At 42.3% G+C, this 13,744-nt stretch overlaps 1 protein-coding gene across 7 annotated transcripts in view; it reads right to left on the bottom strand.

Annotated features, from left to right (window-relative positions):
* The window catches only part of runx1t1 (RUNX1 partner transcriptional co-repressor 1), a 105,787-nt gene that overhangs the window by 59,188 nt on the left and 32,855 nt on the right, over positions 1–13,744 (bottom strand). The gene's annotated exons all lie outside the window — the stretch shown is intronic.

Raw genomic sequence — 13,744 nt, 5'->3', positions numbered from 1 at the left:
GATCTACAGCACAGGAAAAAGGCCCTTTGGTCTACCAAGTCTGCATCAAAAACAAGCTCCCAACTATTCAAATTCTATTTTCCAGCACTGTACGATTTTGTACATTTCAATTATGTCCCTCCCTCCTCAGTCTCTTCTGCTCCTAGGAAAACAACCCCAGCTAATCCAGTCTCTCTTCATAACCATAACTCTCCAGCCTAGTCAACATCCTGGGAAATTTCTCTTCGCCTTCTCCAATACAAACCAAATCCCTCACATAACACAGATTCCAGAACTTGCAATTCTTTAGGTGTAGCCTTACCACCATCTAGCTCTTGGACTCTATGCTTTGACTAATAAAAGCAAATAACCCATTGCTTTTTAACCACTATCTACCGGTCCTGATACCTATAGGGACCAGTGGACATGCACATAATGGTCCCTCTGTCAAAATTTCATCCATTCATACAAACTTTGTATATGCCTCTCCATACGTTTTTTTGTCCTTCTGAACTCTGGGTAAATACACCAGGTCTCTTTATTCAAGTCATTAATAGGTTGTAATTAGATAAGGCACTGGCACCCTATTAGTTAGAGACAGCTCAACCGGAAAACATCCCATTTTTCCGCAACTCTGTTTCCATGCTAAATGTCACCTCTCAACATCTGATGTAGTAACCTTCTATGCGGTACCATATTAAATGCCTTCTTGGAAATCCAAATCCTTAACAGCTTTTGGTTCTCTTTTACCTAACCTGGTCACATTATTGAAGAGCTCTAGTAAACTTGTCACCTCGTGATTTCCCTTTCATAAAATCACATTGGCTCTCCACGATTGCAACACCATTTTGTTCATATCCTGCTACGACACTCCTAGTTTCCAGCATCCCAGGCTTTAATATGGGCTTTAGACTACAAAAGCCAGGAGGTTATGTTGAACGTGTATAGAACACTAGTCCAGCCTCAGCTGGAGTACGGAGTCCTGTTCTTGGTATCACATAAGGATGTGATTGCATTTGGGGAGGGTACAGGAAAAGTTTATGAGAATGGTTCCAAGGAGGTGGAATTCTAGTAGTGCCAATCAATTGAAGGAAGGATTTCGTACTCTATCAAAGAGAAGGCTAAGAGGAAATTTGATTGGAAAAAAAAGAAATGTATATGGAAACTGTGGTCTTGTTCAAGAAAGATTGGGAATAAGGGGGCACAAATTAATTTAATTAGTAAACTAAGTAAAATCAACAGGAAGGTTTTCTTTCACATAGTGAGTAATTAAGGCCGGAAATGCATCGATTTTGAGGTGAAGTTGGGTTCAACTGAAGTATTTACAAACTTGTTCTCTGCAAGGAATACCAAATTGGGAGAAAGCAGATGAATGGCATTAAGTAAATCGCACCAGCTCTTCAAATGAAGAGTCATAATAGACCTTCAAATGGCCTCCTTCAATTCTTGGACAACTTTGTGGTGATTTTCCCAATGACAGATGTTGGGATAACTGGCCTATCATTTCTTACTTTTTGTCTTCCTCCGTTCTTGGATAGCGGCATAATTTGTGGGTTTTCACTCTGTTGGGATCATTCCAGAATTTAGAGGATTTTGGAAAATTTTAACCAATGCTTTCACTATTGCTACAACCACTTCCTTTATGGCCCTAGAACGCAGGTCAACAGATCCCATAGACATGGCAGCTTCCATTCTTTGGATGTACATAGTATCTTTTTTGTCTCACAATAGTGATTGATTTAAGTTCCTCATTCCATTTTACCTCAACTTTCTACCAAATGAACATAAGAAAGGAGGATTACAGAATCCCTGCAGTGTAGATGGAGGCTATTCAGCCCATCAGGTCTGTACTGACCCTCCATAAAGCACCCTGTAACTTTGCATTTTACCATAGTTAACACACCTAGCCTTCCCATTCCTGGACGCTATGGGGCAACTTAGCGTGCCCAATCCACCTAACCTTAACATCTTTGGACTGTGGGAGGAAACTGGAGCACCTGGCAGAAACTCATGCAGACATGGGGAGAAGGTTCAATGCCTATCTGTGTGGAATTTGCACAAAGGGCTCTGACACAGAGGCAGCAGTAGATCACTCAGCTCCTGAAGACTGCTCTGTCATTCAATAAGATGATGGTTAAATAGGATTATTCCTGATTCTCACCTCCCCACAATCACCTTTCAGTCCCTTGCTTATCAAGGATTTATCTATCTCTGCCTAAAAATATTTAAAAATTCTAAATCCACTGCCTTTTGAGGACAGGAATTCCAAAGACTCTCAACCCTCAATGTTTCCTCATCTCTGTTTTAATGGGCAACCTCTTGTTTTTGAACTGTGACTCCTAGTTCTAGATTCTTCTACAAAAGGAAACATCCTTTCAACATCTAGCCACTCAAGTCCTCTTGGGATCGTCATGTCTCAATTAAGTCACCTCTGACTCTCTAAGCTCCAGGGAACACAGGTGCAGTCCATCTAGCCTTTCCTTTTATTCCAAACGCGAGTCTAGTAAACCTTCTTTGCCAGCCTTCCCAAAGTATAGTGACCAATACTGTACTCAGTATTCCAGATACGGTCTCAGCAATGCCCTGTATAACTGAAGAATAACCTGCCCTTGCTTTCAATTCCTCCCACAATAAACCATAATATTCCATTACCTTTCCTGATTACTTGTTGTGCCACATACTAACCTTCTGTGATTCATGCACGAGGACACCCAGATCTCTGTATCTCAGAACTCTGTAACCATAATGATTCTTTCTCTTTCTGCAAAAATTTATTTCACACATTCTCATCATGTACTCCATTTATCAGATATTTGCCTATCTACATCCCTTTGTAGGCTCCTTATATCTCATCTTTACAACTTACTTTCCTACCTATCTTCATGTTATCAGTAAATTTAGCTACCATACCTTTAGATCCTCCATACAAATCACTTTTATGTAAATTGAAGTCCAGCACTGACACCCTGAAACACACCACTCATGACATCCTGCCAGCCTGAAAGAGGCCCATTTATTCATCCTGTGTACTTCCTGTTAGCCAGCTAATCTCTTATCCAAACCAATATGTTATCCTCTTCACCATGAGCAATATTTTCTGCAATGAGTTTTAATGTGGCACATTATCAAATAGCTTCTGGAAATCTAAATATGATACATCCACTGGTTCCCCTTTATCTATAGTTTACTTTTCAGAGATCTCCAGTAATTTAATTAAACAAATTCCCTTTGATTAAACTACACTGTCTCTGCCCAATTACCTTGAATAACTATTTTCCAGTCTATAGCAATCTTGCCTGAATCTAATGAGTTTTGGAAAATTAATTGGATCGACTATCTCACTGATTACTCAGAGGGTGAAATTCATCAGGAATTGGGGAATGGTCAACTCATTGTATTACTTCTCTGATAATTACTAAATTTTGCGTTTCTCTTTCCCTTTCAATTCCTGACCTACAGGTATTTCTGGGATGTAACGTATCCATTCTAGTGAAGACCAATGCAAAGTATCTATTCAACTTGTCTGCCTTCTCTTTACCTCCATTCCAATCCCCAGATTCATTTTCTTTAAGACTAACACTTTGTTTTTAAATATTTGAAGATATTTTTGCTAGGTCTTACGCCTTGTCTAATTTTTGTACACTAATTTTTCTGTCCATGTTAATCTGTGAGAGAAAATATTTCTCCTCATCTATATTAAATGGGAGGCTCCTTAGTTTTAAACAATGGCCCTAAAGTTCTAGATTCTCCCTCAAAAAAAAGGGGACGTCCTCTCCACATCCACCCTGTCAAAAACTCCACTAGGTCTTATGTGTAACCATCATGTTGTATCATACTTTTTAAACTCAAATGGATACAAGCATAGTGTGTCTAACCTTTCCTCAGAAAAGATCCACCCATTTCAGATGTTAATATGGTAGTATGGTCATACATCTCTGACCTGCTTCTGATACATTTATATCATTCCTTAAATTACGAGTCAAATACTGTACACATTAGTCCAGGTGAGGTCTCCAGGTGAAACTGAAGGATTTTGAGAAGAACTTGATAAGATTCTATTTGTTTTTCTAATTCCTTGATATACCTGCATACTAACCTTTTGTGATTCATGTACTAGTACACAAGTAGTTCAGAGCTCTGCAATCTCTCACTGTTTAAATAAGGAACCTTTTTTCTTAATTTTCCTGCCAAAATGGACAATTTCACATTTTCACACATTATACTGTGAAATGTATCTGGGCTTTGTCCAATCTATCTACATTCCTTTGCAGCTTCTCTTCAAAACTTTCTTTCCTAATCATTTGTGTGTCATCAACAAATTTAGCAACCATTCCTTCTGTCCTTTCATCCAATTTTGTAAAAGGCTGAAGCTCCAGCACTCATCTCTATGGCACACCACTTGTTATACCTTAACTAAAAATGTATTCACTTATGAATGATCATTATTTCCTGGTGTCCAGCCAGTCTTGTATCCAAGTCAATGTTAACCCCGACCCCCTTTTTTTGTTTTCTGTAATAACTTCTTTATTTGGCACCTCATCAAATGCCTTTTGGAAATCCAAATACAGAACACTAAATTGCTTCCTCATTATCCAAAGCACACTTTGCTTCCACAAAGAACTCCAATAAATTTGCTAAGCAGGATTTCATTTTCACAAAACCATGATGAAACTGCTTGATTACCTTGAATTTTTCTAAGTGCCAGCTATACGATCTTTAAAGATACCTTCCTTAAGACAGATGTTAAGTGAACCAGCTTGTAGTTTCCTGCTTTCTTTCTACTTCTCTTCCTGAATAAAAGGAGTTAAACTTTCAATGCTCCATCGTAATGGAGCATTGCCTATATCTTGGGAAGACGTTAACTATAGTTGAAATGTTCTGAGGCTCTATCATGAACACTGTTGCAAAATACGTGCTCCAAAAGTCTATCCTTTCCTTATCGCCAAATAATTTCTGAGACTAAAAAGGACCAAAGTTTTCACTTTAACACTCTAAAGTAAACAGCTTCCTCACACCTGTACTTTAATCCTCCAATTCCAACTATCTCATATCTCTTCCCTTACACCCCCTCACAGGTCTGGGGCTGTCACAGCCATTTCCAAGTATCAAAATGGAACATCAATAGCAAGTAGTACAGTAGTACAAGTATAGCTACTAATAGGGCCCTACAAACTAACTAGTGATTTTTTTTTTGTTTGCCATTTATCTCCAACCAGCTAATTCTTCTTTAAGCAAAATGACAATGGAAGCCCATCAAAACACATAAGACACAAATCGGAACACTGCTATATTCCTGGTTGGTGTCAGCAAGATCTTCTGATTTGCTTCCAGGGACAAAATCCCAGGAGGTTAGACTGTTGATATTCTCCATTCCACCCCACAGCTTAAAGATTTAAGAAGCGTCCAGATCTCAGGGGTTCCAAGGTAGACCTTTGCCCCGGATGTTATCTGGTGTCAAATGGAAGATGAAGTGGGAACACCCATTCCATTGCTCCATGACCAAACCCAAGTATGAAGCCTGGGGAGATGCCCCAGAAATTCCCAGCTGCCTGACCTATTGTGGATTTAAATCCTGGAAGGGTTATAGAGTCATAGAGATGTACAGCATGGAAACAGACCCTTTGGCCCAACCTGTCCATGCTGACCAGATCTAGTCTCACCTGCCAGCACCCGGCCCATATCCCTCCAAACCGTTCCTATTCATATACCCATCCAAACGCCTCTTAAATGTTGCAACTGTATCAGCCATTAAGCAGCAGAAAGGGTAGAAAATAGAATCTTGACTTTTTCTCCCTCCTCGTTTTATTGCAGAAAAGAAAAAAAACAATCTATTCAAAATACCTTATCATTAGTGGATCACTAATGACTATAAAAATACTATTCAAGGAAAACTCAAATTGACAACATTTCTGTCACTCACTCACTCAACATGGTATTTTTATATCTTAATTTTGCTTAAGTAAAGCTCTATAATAAAGTCTCCTAATCCCAGTTATCATGGAAATAAACTTGTTGAATTAATTACAAATAATTGAGTCCAACAAAAGAAATTTCTGCTCTGGAAATATTGATTCTTAGGAGTTGTCCCTTATTGTTTTGAGAAAAGAATACAACTGAATGTGAAAAAGTACAAGTTATGAAGACAGCTGTAGCTGACTCAGTCAGCAGAGTGCATAAGCCATGTTTGCAATTTGTTTTCTTCCAGGTGCTCCAGTCTCCCCCACAGTCCAACAATGTGTAGGCTGGGTGAATTATGCAGAATTACAGGGATAGTGTGGGGGTCTGGGAAGGATACTCTTCAGAGGAATGGTGTGGGCCTGATGGGCTGAATGGCCTATTGCACACAGCAGAGATTCTATGATTTTGTGAACAACTTAGGCAGTTATAGAGTCATAGAGATGTATAGCATGGAAACAGGCCCTTCAGTCCAACTTATCCATGCAGACCAGATATACTAATCGAGTATCATTGGCCAGCACTTGGCCCATATCCCTCTAAACGCTTCCTATTCATGTACCGATCTAGGTGCCTTTTAAAAATGATATAATTGTACCAGCCCCACCACTTCCTCTAGCAGCTCATTCCATACACAATGTGAAGTAAATACAAGCTAATTCTGCTCTCTAGACAATGGTGTGAAAGGGTGTGAAAGACTTTCATAACTACGAATTCTCATGAACATCCATCTCAATAAACACACACTAAATGTATTGCAAATTGTTTTGTCTTTTGCAAATTTCCTTCCTCACCCATTTTCTAAAAGCTACTACTGTCCCACAAATCCTCCAGAAATTTGACCAAATTAATTTTAGCATCAAGTGAGAGCCTGAATATAATGAGGAGACCATTCAGCTGTGGAGCCACTACAGAATAGCCATCATACAGACTCTGCACCCACAGGCCAAGAATCCCCTTTACTTCATCTGAATGAGAACAAGCGTGGGGTATCTGCAAGGGGAAGAGATACAACCCACACGCACCAGCAAAAAAACCCATTAGTTCAAGTGTAAAAGAGACATTCAAGTGCTATCCTGGAGTCTTCTCAAGCAGATGCCATGGTTGAGAAGTCATGCCTCTCCTGGAGCTGCTAGCCAACTACAGCCCAGCAGCCACTGGGCCTTGCACAGCCTTGTGAAAGACGTAGGCTGCTGGCTTCATAGGAGGGCAGTTAACTGCGATTTGAGGGCCTTAATTGGTGGTGGATCAGAAACAACAATCATGGATATTCCCTTCAGGAACGTAATTACTGACGTGTCTCTCTGTCACATCCATCTGATTATTTGCCCTCCCTACCATTGATTAGAATCAGGGAAATCTCAGCCATATTTAGTGTGCGTGTCTGCATGTGTGCGTCCCTCTCTCTCTGTATTAGAAGTGAGTAACTGGATTCATGTTCCCTTCTGTCCCTCAGGAAGATCACCAATGAAGCACCTCCATTCCTATCTAAGCAGCACCAACCAATTTTGCATTGGGAAATATTCTCATCCCCTGGCAGGAATGACTCAGTAACACAGTACCTGGAAAATACACTCAATGAGCATATTCTAAATTTCAAACTCCACTCTATACTAGCACTTTACCAATAAAAGATATTCAGCTGAATCTCACTATATTTTAGCAAGAGTGTCAATTTTGTTGAGTTTCAGAAGGATTTTTTTTAAACATGGGGCTGAGCAAATTTCCTCATATCAACCCAAACTCACCTCATTAACTATGTCACATAACCCATTAACACCTCTTTTATCAGATGCTAGCCTGATTCACCCACTTACTGTATCCTGAAGTGTCTGCCACTACTAGAACATCCTGGGAGACTCTGCTATCCCTGGTGGCAGTGCCATATTTAAAAAGCTATTGCATACCTGGTCAAGCGCAATCTTCAGCTGCCCTGTACATCTGCCACAGATACAGCTGAGAAAAGGAATTTGGTTCTGGACGAGACGATGCAGAGGGGGAATATCTCCATCCCCCAGGACCAGCAGAGAAGCTCACTTCAGCAGACCCTGCCAGAATGATCCAAAGTTGTCACCCAGGTCAGTGCAGTGTTTTAGGTCTGGAGGACACCCATAAATGAGCTTTGTCCAGCAATGACCTTTTCTGCTCCATCAGGGTTAAGCCCAATCTGCTGCTACACACTCTCTCTCTACTATCGCACCAGTCTGTCAATATTCACACTTCCCTAACGTGTGAAACATCTGCACTCATTCATATCTGTCTATCCCAAACACCCCCACATTACTAACCCTGCAAATCCTCTACCCAGCTTACTCACTTGCTCCACACACCTCAGCAACTTACCCCCAGTTAACAGTTGTGCCAGCCACTTGCATCTTATTCAATTCTTCCCCTTCTTTCACTCCAGGAGCAAACAGCCTACAGCAGTACTGAAAGAGCCAGGGCAACAGGTAGGGTGCCTGATATTCACCTGCTAGTCCCCAAGGAGAGGATCTTGGTGCTGGTCAGCAAGGATCAGGACTGCTCCTGTGGTGGTGTGGAAATTTCCATGCCCTCAACACCAAGTTAATTACTGCACAACTCTCCGATTATACCCCATTGGATGTTGTGTTGCAGCTTGCAGCTGTGCTCTACAATGGGTTAGGCCACTTTTGGAATACTGCATTCAATTGTGGTCTCCCTGCTTTAGAAAGATGTTAAAATCGAAAGGTTTACCAGGATGTTGTACAGGTTGGAGCATTTGAGCTATAGAGAGAGAGGCTGAGGCTATTTTCCTTGAAGCATTGAAGGCTGAGGAGTAACCTTATAGAGGTTTATAAAATCATGAAGGGCATGGATAGGGTGAATAGGCGAGGTCTGTTTCCAAGGGTGGAGGAGCCCAAAACTAGAGGACATAGGTTTAAGAGGCACATAAGAGGCAACATTTTCCACACAGAGGGTAGTGTGTATAGGAAATGGTGGAAGCTGGTACAATTAGAATATTTAAAAGGCATCTGAATGGGTACACGAGTAGGAAGGGTTTAGAGGTCTATGGGCCAAATGCTGGCAAAGGGACTAGATTAATTTCGGATATCTGATCGGCATGAATGAGTTGGACAAAAAAGGTCTATTTCCAAGCTGTACCTCTCTATGACATCAAAATGCCACAACCTACAGCAGCCGGTCACCACATTCTCTCTCATCTCTTGCAGGCACCTGTAAGAGGGAACACCATGAGCAACATCAAGTTGGCCATCGTGTGAGATATATCCTCCTCAAACTCTGAGGAGCCTCAAAGAGTGCATTAGCAAGGCTGTCTACCGCATCCTCAGATGCTGACACCACCGTGGTGAGTATGTAAGCAAGACTCGTGACAGGAGCATCTCCTGTGGTGAGCACATCGTTGCCACGTCCCTTCAGGATGGTCAAGGATGAAATGCCCCCCATTTGCTGGCACCCAGAGGACTGCTAGAGGCCAGGCACCTTCTTATCCCCGGACAGGAGTGGAGCTTGTGGTATCAATAAACAGAGACATGGAGAAAGTGAAGACTGCAGATGCTGGAAATCAGAGTCAGAAAAAGTGACGCTGCAAAAGCGCAACAGGTCAGGCAGCATCCAAGGAGCAGGAGAATCGATGTTTTGGGCATAAGCCCTTCATCACGAATGGTGTAATTGCATGAGCAGGGGACACTAGATAATCTGATACAGAGGTTACCATGCAATTGGGACTCTGCTGTCTTGGGTATGTGATTTTCTGGCTGCCTCTGAAGGCAGGTTGGCAGCTGCCAAGGAGAGCTTGCTGTAGAACCCTCAGGGTCTGCTTGATATGCCCACAGATGCACTCTGTGCACAAGGAGCAAACCGACAGGAACCCTGGCTTCACTTCAGGTGCCCTTTCATCACAAAGAGTCATGGTGGTGCCAGGAGACACCATGCCTTAGGCAAGATCAGATAGCAATCTCTCCCCACCTCTCTGCCAACCCCACAGCCTTCACACAGCCCCAAGTGTCAACCCAATCTATCAAAGTCATCATATGGCCACTTTAACCCTCCAGCTTCCGAATGTTCAAGTGCCATATCCAATCTGTTGGTGCACTGTCCACTCCCCCATATGGAGTCAGGATGCTACTCACTACGAATAACTCCAACCGCATGACCCGTTTCCCTCCCAAGCTTGATCATCTTTTTCATTTATATACTGAGAAGACAACCTGCTCCCCCACATCAGTATGGCCACTCCCTCTGCATCTGAACATTCTGACCCCAATCCTGATAGGTGGCTTTCCCAATCTCCCTCTCACACCAGTGACCCCCACCCTGATAACCTTTGACCTCCAGAGGATAGCCAATCAGTAGTGACTATGGCCCACATCTTTAGGTGACGCAGACAGGCAGCCCTAGAAAATTAGTACGCAGGCCCTGATCAATATCCATGCAGCTCCCTGGCTTTCCAGGACTGCTCAGGCTGGTTGCGCTGGACTCACAGCCAACACATGGCCCACACTGTTGAGATACTGACCTCCTGACCATCCCAACTGCCCGACAGATCAGGCCCAAGCCCATGGACCAATACTGGAGGCAGCCCTTGACTTACAGTCCTGGCACTGACTGGGGACTACTCCCCTCAATTGTGTATGGAACTGGCACAAGGTGTAGACGCGAGATTCCCATAGTACACTGCATATAGTGACACATCCCCCAAGTTGACTGCTGACAAGCAGCCTGGATTTACCTCTGTTCTAAACTGCAAAGCAAGACAGAAGTACAATGAACCTTTAAAATGTGACTAAGGGGACAAAGTGTTAAAAGGCAAGGCAAAGCCATGCAAGGATGCTGTGGGAGCAGGTAGTTCAGTGCTAACTGAGCAAGTGGTAAGAGAGCAAGTGAGCAGCCCTGAGATGCAGCCCAAATCATGTGCTCTTTGCCCTATCCCTGCGTGCAAAATACGTTTGTAATAGCATTGCATTGAGAGGTGCCTGTGTGCTCCAAAGGGCATCACAGATTGGAGCTGGGCCACAATGGTATAGATAGTCTGGCACATGTCACGCTACGGAAACAGAGCTTTGGGTCCAAATCATCTATGCCGACCAGATATCCCACCCAATCTAGTCCCACCTGTCAGATGCCAGCTTCCATGGATGTGGCATGTGGACGATTGCTGTCCATGGAACATGCCCTGAGACACTTGTGCTGGCTGTCCCAAATGGAGGTCTGGAGGAGCAAAAGGTGACTGCAGTCTCCCTGACTTTCATGTTGAGGTTGCTCTAGTTTCTATTTGGCGGGTGGGAGAATAGGTCAGTGCATCTTCATGAAGTGAGATTAGATAATAATGAGGGTGATAATAAGCGGTAATCCCCATTAATAGCCCTCTTGCTGCTCATTAGTCATAATCATGCCTTAATGTCTGGAACTTAATTGGAAAAATGTTTGGTCCTAACATCATTAAAGACTATGTTTGATTTCTCATGCAATGCTCCTGAATTTCTCAGCATAGCCCACATGGTTCAGGATCTGTGAAGATCCCACTGATTCGGATAAAAACCTCGCATTCAAATGTAATTCGTACATTAACCACCTTAGCTTATCAATTAACTGTAAAATGTATTAGACATCATTCTCCAACACACATCTTTTCAAAAATTAATTGACTAAAATTAGCCTCAACAGTCTTCAGAAAGTGAACAAATCATTAATGGAGGAGCAGAAAGGGGCATCACTTTGGTTTCCAACTTCTCAGAGATTGAGAAGACAAAAAACGTGAGGTGGTAATTTCAAGTTCCTGTAAATGATTCCAGAATTGGGGGCCATTCAGCCCATCATCCCTGTTCTTGCAAAATGTTAGCAGTTCAGTTCTACTCTTTCCAATCATGCATTTTGAATTCTTTTTCCAATTCTCCAACAATCTATTTCCAAACCTTCTGGGGCCACAGAGTTAAGATCAGAGCAACTTGCTATAAAATAATTCCACTCAGCCCACTTCTGGTACCTGGGCCAGTTATGTGAAATTCATGTCTTGGCATGCAAACCCAACTGTAGGTGGAAGCAGTTCCTCCTTATTTACTAGACTGGTCACTAACAGATGATGCGTGCACATGAGAACGAGGAATTCAAAACAAGCAGATCAGCCATAATCATATTGAATGGCAGATCTAGTTTGACAGACCAAATGGACTGCTTTTACTCCAAACATATATAATGTTCCCTCTCATGTTCTTGATGAACAGTCAGCAGACAATGAGATCAGTCCAATTTCTGACCACTGTAACAGCCAAAAAGTACAACATTTAATATCAAATGTGAGAAATCACTATTTAGTTGTATCTCAAGGAAGCTACTAATTAGATTAAATTCCCTACAGTGTTGAAACAGGTCCTTCAGCCCAACAAGTCCACACTGACCCTCTGAAGAGTAACCCATCCAGAGTAATTTCCCTATATTTACCCCTGGCTTCTGCACCGAACACTACAGGCAATTTAAGTTGGCCAATTCACCTAACCTGCACATCTTTGGACTGTGGGAGGAAACTGGAGCACCCAGGGTAAACCCATGCAGACACAGGGAGAATGTGCAAACTCCACACAGACAGTCGCCCAAGACCAAAATCAAACCTGGGTCCCTGGTGCTGTGAGGCAGCAGTGTTAACCACTGAGCCACTGTGCCATCCATAGAAAGAAAGAGCTGCCATGCATTGGCTGGGAATTGAAGTCGGGCTTCTTGCATGGGAGGTGGGAATTCTACCACTGAACCACCAATGCAACTGCTAATGATGATCCAACAATTCATTGCCACAAACAGCTGCGGAGGCCAGGTCACTGAGTATATTCAAGACCAAGATAGATATGTTCTAGAGTATCAAAGGGATCAAGGGCTACAGGAAGAAAGCGGGAGAATGGAGTTGAGATACTTATCAGCTATGATTGAATGGTGGAGCAGACTCGATGAGCTCAATGGCCTAATTTCTGTTCCTATGTCTTCTGTCTAATGTATGCAAGTTTCAATGACTGAGAGCCAAAATGATCTTAAAAAGGAGTAATTGCAAAAAAAGTGTCAGTTCAGTTTTAATTTTGTTTTCTAGCGGGATGCAAAACAGGTCACAAATCTGTTATCACCCATTTCATGCCATCTATTTCAGCCTATTACTCCCAATACAAGGCAGATTTGGAACTGTCAGGAGGTGGTGGGAATATCATCATCATGCAATGCTATTAGTTACTTCATGTCAACCGAGCAGTAATATTTAAGAGATAGATATAGTTTTATATTATTTGAACTTTAGGCTTGGGTTTTCACATGGAGAGAGGTGGAGAGCTTGGGTCAGGAAACTGCCTGACTTTCATAGCCCATTGAAGTACCCAATTAGACCCAACATTTGCTCTGAAGAGGCAGATACACTATGGAAGAGAGGCTGTCAACACAGGTAGATCTCAGGAAGTGTGCAAGTACTGATGCATGCTGGTTTTAAGACAGAATTTGGTTCATGGGAACTGTGTCCAATTGTTTTCAAAGCTACTAGGCTCTCTAGCGGTCATATTCCCACTCACACCACTCTCGTCATCTCCATAACAACACATTCCATCTTTCACCCTACAGCCCTGATATTCCCTCTAATGCCACTTTCAAAGTCACTGAGCCAAAGTCCACCTCAGGAGATAGCTGGAGATGAAAATAATCTAAGAGTTTTTAATAATCTAAGGGTTTCTACTCATAACACACAGTAGTAAAAATAAAGCTTCCATTCATGAAACCTACTCAAAGCCTTTAAATCTCAAGTGATTAATCTGCTATGAAAACAAATCTACTTCTATTCAGTAGTAGTCAGCTAATCCTTTAA

The sequence above is a fragment of the Chiloscyllium punctatum genome, chromosome 5 (genome assembly GCF_047496795.1).
Source record: "Chiloscyllium punctatum isolate Juve2018m chromosome 5, sChiPun1.3, whole genome shotgun sequence".
NCBI classification, from domain to species: Eukaryota; Metazoa; Chordata; class Chondrichthyes; order Orectolobiformes; family Hemiscylliidae; genus Chiloscyllium; species Chiloscyllium punctatum.
This window is presented reverse-complemented; position numbering and strand designations above follow the sequence as displayed.